A 6,093-nucleotide genomic window follows, 5' to 3' on the forward strand; every position below is an offset into this window, starting at 1 on the left:
GTAAGAGGGACACTTCTTGAGAAGGAGGAGGCTGTGTCCTGCTCTAGCTTATGCTACTCCCTGTAGGCTAAGATCCTTTGGCCCAAGGACACATTCCTCTTCAACAGAAGCTCTTCCAGGGCCTTTCTGGTCTGTCCTAGAGAGTGAACAACTGGAAACTTCATTCCAAAGGCCTGGGCTAGTGAGCATCTCTGCAGCAGTAGGGTCAGTTGTTATTGGCAGGGGACAAGTTAAGACAAAGACAGTCCTCTTGAGAACAGCTCCTTTGGGTTGCCACTCACTGGTGTAGGGCTTTAAGGAGTCCACAAATTCTAGGAATCTTCACAAGGTGTATCTGCTGAGGTAGGAAGGTTTTTATTAGCGTGATTTACACCTTCTAAATATTTAGTATGTGGTATATGGACCTCCATCTTCACCCTTGACTTGGCCTTGCAAACACTACAGGTAAGACTGTGTGTATAAAATCTGTGGGTATTTTCAGTGCATATTTGCTTACTTAAAGTCTGTATTTGGAATCTTTGCATTAGAAATTCCCGTCATAACATCAGCATTCTATTTGAATAGCTAGTATTGGCTACTTATCAGGGAGTAAAAATAACTTTGATCATAAATTTCCAACAATTAAGTTTGCAAAAAAGATGAGTGTGACAGCTTTTACAGCTATTCATTAATATTCTGACTCCCCTGCTTCCAGAAATATGCTACAATTGTACTTACCTGTCCTTTAGTTTTAAGTGTGGCTATTTTTTTTTTTTTAATCTGTGATTTGGGACTTTACTGATATTTCATTCACATACCATCAATTCAACTTTAAAAATATATATATTCAGGAGTATCAATCATGATCTGGATATAATGCTGTTTGGATAAAAAGGTAACTTTGAAGTTGTTTCTATAGCTGCTTTGTATCTTAATATGTTGTTGTAGAATCCAGAATTATTTTACTATCCCTCTAAGTTTACATGCCAGCTTTGAAGTATAATTGACAAGTAAAAATTGCAAACATTTACAGTGAATAATTGCTAAGAGCCATAGCCAAGTAATATGATGCATGGCATTTTGGTTGAAAGGTGACACCAGCTAGCCATTGAGATGATATGATTATGTTAAGGTTTGCATTCATATGGATATTGGACTCCTGCTGTTCACCTCAGCCTGCTACAGGACTCCTGGAGAGTTCCCATTGGTTGGGGAAGTACAGTAGGAGGGAATTCCGGGGGAGGAACTTCCTCTGGGGTTCCTCCAGGACAACACTGTGTGGGTTGATCGGGATTGTTCCTGGGGGCGTATGGGGCATTGGCGGCAGTTTCAAAAAATAAAGTTTGTGCCTGCTTGAGTGGCTCGTGATTTTGTGCCCAGCCAGACTGCGGCAAATAATGTGATGTTTTGATATAAGCATACATTGTAAAATGATTACAAACTAATTAACACAATACCTCACATAGCTAACGAGTGCATTTGTGTGTGTGTGGTATGAACATTCTAAAATGTCTCTCTGTTTTTTTATTGGTTGTTCACAACATTACAAAGCTCTTGACATATCATATTTCATACATTAGATTGAAGTGGGTTATGAACTCCCAATTTTTCCCCAAATGCAGATTGTAGAATCACGTCGGTTACACATCCACAATTTTACACAATGCCCTAATAGTAATTGTTGTATTCTGCTACCTTTCCTATTCCCTACTATCCCCCCTCCCCTTCCCTCACATCTTCTCTCTCTACCCCATCTACTGTAATTCATTTTTCTCCTTGTTTATTTTCCCATTCCCCTCACAACCTCTTATATGTAATTTTGTATAGCAGTGAGGGTCTCCCTTCATTTCCATGCAATTTCCCTTTTCTCTCCCTTTCCCTCCCATCTCATGTCTCTGTTTAATGTTAATCTTTTCTTCCTGCTCTTCCTCCCTGCTCTGTTCATAGTTGCTCTCTTTATATCAAAGAAGACATTTGGTATTTGTTTTTTAGGGATTGGCTAGCTTCACTAAGCATAATCTGCTCTATTGCCATCCATTTCCCTGCAAATTCTATGATTTTGTCATTTTTTAGTGCTGTGTAATATTCCATGGTGTATAAATGCCACATTTTTTTTTATCCATTCATCTATTGAAGGGCATCTGGGTTGGTTCCACAGTCTAGCAATTGTGAATTGTGCTGCTATGAACATCGATGCGGCAGTATCCCTGTAGCATGCTCTTTTAAGGTCTTCAGGGAATAGTCCGAGAAGGGCAACAGCAGGGTCAAATGGTGGTTCCATTCCCAGCTTTCCCAGGAATCTCCATACTGCTTTCCAAATTGGCCGCACCAATTTGCAGTCCCACCAGCAATGTACAAGTGTACCCTTTTCTCCACATCCTCGCCAGCACTTGTTGTTTGACTTCATAGTGGCTGCCAATCTTACTGGAGTGAGATGGTATCTTAGGGTGGTTTTGATTTGCATTTCTCTGACTGCTAGAGATGGTGAGCATTTTTTCATGTACTTGCTGATTGTATATCCTCCTCTGAGAAGTGTCTGTTCAGGTCCTTGGCCCATTTGTTGATTGGGGTTATTTGTTATCTTATTGTCTAATTTTTTGAGTTCTTTGTATACTCTGGATATTAGGGCTCTATCTGAAGTGTGAGGAGTAAAACTTTGTTCCCAGGATGTAGGCTCCCTATTTACCTCTCTTATTGTTTCTCTTGCTGAGAAAAAAACTTTTTTGTCCAATTTTTAATCAAGTTTCTTTCTTGCTACCGAGTTACTTACATATTTTGAATACTAACTCCTTATCAGATGATGATTTCTCCATTTTAGTAAATCAAGTTTAGGTGTTTTATCCATTCTGAGTTGATTTTTAATATAGTACAAGAATGTGCATTCTTTTGCATGTGGATGTATAGGTTTCCAAATATCATTTGCTGATGACTGGTCTTTCTGTATTGTGTGGTTTTGGAATTTTTGTTAAGGATCAATTAACCAGAAATGCAGAGGTACATTTCTGGGCTCTCTATTCTGTTCCTTTGGTCTACATGTCTGTTTTTGTGCCATTGCTATGTATATTTGACAAGTTGCTTTTCTCTTGCTGGCTGCTTTCAAAATTGTCTTTGACTTTTTAGAATCTGATTGATACACTCTGAAGATGTGTTTAATACATCTGAAGTGCCTTGGGATTCATGAATCTAGATAGTCATTTCCCTCTCCAAATATGGGAAGTTTTCCTTCCCTTTCTGTTTTGTTGTTCCTTTTACAACTCCCATATACATATTTTGATTCACTAGAGGTATCCTTTTCTTCTTCACTCTCTTCTAATGGGAATTTCAAATGACCTGTATTTGAGATCATTCTTTCATTTCTTTGATTCTGTTGTAGAAATTCCCTAACACATTTGTTTTTCAGCTCCAGAATTTGTTTGGTTAATTACCAATTTTTTTTTTCATGTATTGATTCCTCCTTTTTTTTATATCTCACGGAGATTCTTTTGGATAAGTCATTTTGAATTCTCTTGTCAGGCAGTGTGTGTGCATGATTATATAGATCCTTGTCTTTAGAGTCAGCTATTGGTGCTGTCTTTTGCTTCTTTGTATAATACTTTCATGATTATGCATGATCCTTGTAGTCTTTGTTGGTATCTGTGCATTTGAAGTAGGCACCTCTTTCATTTTTATAGACTATGTGGAAAGCCCCGATTATCCACAGATTCTGGGTGGGCTATGTGGTAGCAGCTTCAGGTAGGCTGACTTGGCACCTAGGTTCACAGGGGTCTGGCTCCATGGAGCCAGTCCAGTGTCAATGACTGCTTGAGAAAACCTGAACCCTGGACCACAGAAGCCAACCTGGAGCACGCTTGTAAACTGTACAATTCAATAGATTTTAGTATACTCACACAGTAAACCATCATCACTAATTTTAGAACACTGTTATCACCAAAAAAGGAAATCTGTATACATTAGCAGAAAGTGACAAGTTCTGACCATTGTAATATAAGAAAAATGTGCATAACATCACAACAAGTCTTTTAAGACCTAGTGCTTAGTTCACCATGTTATCCTTTTGTCATGAGGAATTGTGTCACTCTAGGGGTGGAGCACTATCACACATTTAGGAGTGAAAATAAAAATGGAGGCAAGAACGATATTGGCCAAATTATACTGATATATCGTGTGCACGTATGAACATGCAACAAAAATCCCATCATTATGTACAACTATAATGCACCAATTAAAAAATGTGGGAAAAAAAATGGTGTCAAGGTCTTGATGAACCAAGAGGGAAAAAATAAAACTTTGCTGTTTCAAGTCACTAAGTTTTTGGAGTAGACTGCAGGAACAGAATAATATATACATAGGATAAAGGTTTGTTCGATGAGAAATTATTTAGAAGTGGGATTTTTTCAACAGTTTTAAGTTTTGTAATTCTAAAATGACACTGATATTAATTGGTCTCTTAAAATGGAACAAACAAAAGACTCTCAATCAGAATATCACTGAAGGAAAGTCACTTCATTTGAGATAAGAAAAGGATGCAATTACTTATATTTATGAAGGAGAGGATATAATACGAATACTGAATTTCATCATGAACCTTGCTCTGCTGATGGGAGCAAGATAGGTATCTCTGTTTAATATAACTATGAAAATTATGGTTTCTTAAAGGTTCTTTCTAGAATTCTACCTGAAACTTATTATTTGGACTGTAGATGAGGTGTAGACTGACCTTCCCCCCTCTAATCAATTATCCTTCAGCCTATATTAGACATTACTTAAATAAGTATACCTCAAATATTCATTCTCAATATCACACAGTGTGAGATATTTGATAATGACCTTAAGATAGATTCTATTCATAACAATGCTACAGGTCTAGTTTAGGTTTTTATTACTCATCTTCACAACAAAATCCTATCAATCTATCAAAAAAAATGGACCTTTTTTTTTCTCTCTCTCATCCTCTAATCTTTTCCTTACAAACTTTCAGATTAAATCTTTCTAAAACAGTTCTTATCATGACATGTTCCTATGCAAAGACCTTCATTAGTTTTTGCTCTCAGAAAATAATTTTGCTAGGCATCTGTATTAGTTTTCCAACGCTACTGCAACAAAGTACTACAAACTGGGTGACTTAAACAACTGAATTTCATTGTCTCAACAGTTCCAGAGGAAGAAGTCTGAGATGAGGGGCTTATTTTGGAGTGTTGTATGGAACCCTTTACTCTAGCTTCCATGGTTTGCAATCAATCCCTGGGTCTGTGTCCAAGCTTCCTTTAGGACTCTGGTCATATTGAATTATAGCCCATCTTAGTTCAATAGGCCTCATCTTAACTAATTATATCTGTAATAACTCTATTTCTAAATCAGGTCATATTCTGAAGTTATGAGGGTGAAGGACTCCTTCTTAACTGTATTCAAAGTTCTCCACAAGACTTCCTACTTACTTTTTCATCTTTATCTCCCATATCAAGGCAGTGAAGACAACTTCTGCATATAACTGAAATACTTTTCTCTTTGTACACATCTTCTGCTGTAATTCTTTTGTACTCACTCACCAAATACTATCCATTTTTAAGGACTAGTCTGCGTAATCCTTTTTCCATGAGGATAAATTTAAGTTTTCTATCCAGAAACATTTTTTTTTGCCTTCATAGGTATATTATTTGTACTTGTCTTATGGAATTTAGCAATTTTCTTACTTATAATTTGAGTTGTACATGTCTTATATGGTCTATATTCCTTACTGGGCATTAAGTCCCTTATAAGGATGAAGTACACATCTTATTCATCTTTTAATTTGCCCACGTTGCTTCACATGGTGCTTTATAATACTTGTTGAACAAAGTTGTGAAATCATACATTACAGTTTCATACTTACTTTTTTTAAAGACTGCAGAAAAAAATCTTATAATGGATGCTTTAGATTTTAATAAATAATATGGAAATAAACAAATGTTTTCAAACCAACATATAGTTTCTTGAACCTATCTAACAAAGTAGATAATTTGAAATTATCAATATTATGAAAAACCCATTAAGCAACCCTAATTTTCCTCCACAATATTGTTTTTAGAAACTCAAATGACAAAGAAAGCAGTTTTATTTCATTAATGTTACAGTTCA

Source organism: Ictidomys tridecemlineatus, chromosome 1 (assembly GCF_052094955.1).
Source record: "Ictidomys tridecemlineatus isolate mIctTri1 chromosome 1, mIctTri1.hap1, whole genome shotgun sequence".
Taxonomy (NCBI): domain Eukaryota; kingdom Metazoa; phylum Chordata; class Mammalia; order Rodentia; family Sciuridae; genus Ictidomys; species Ictidomys tridecemlineatus.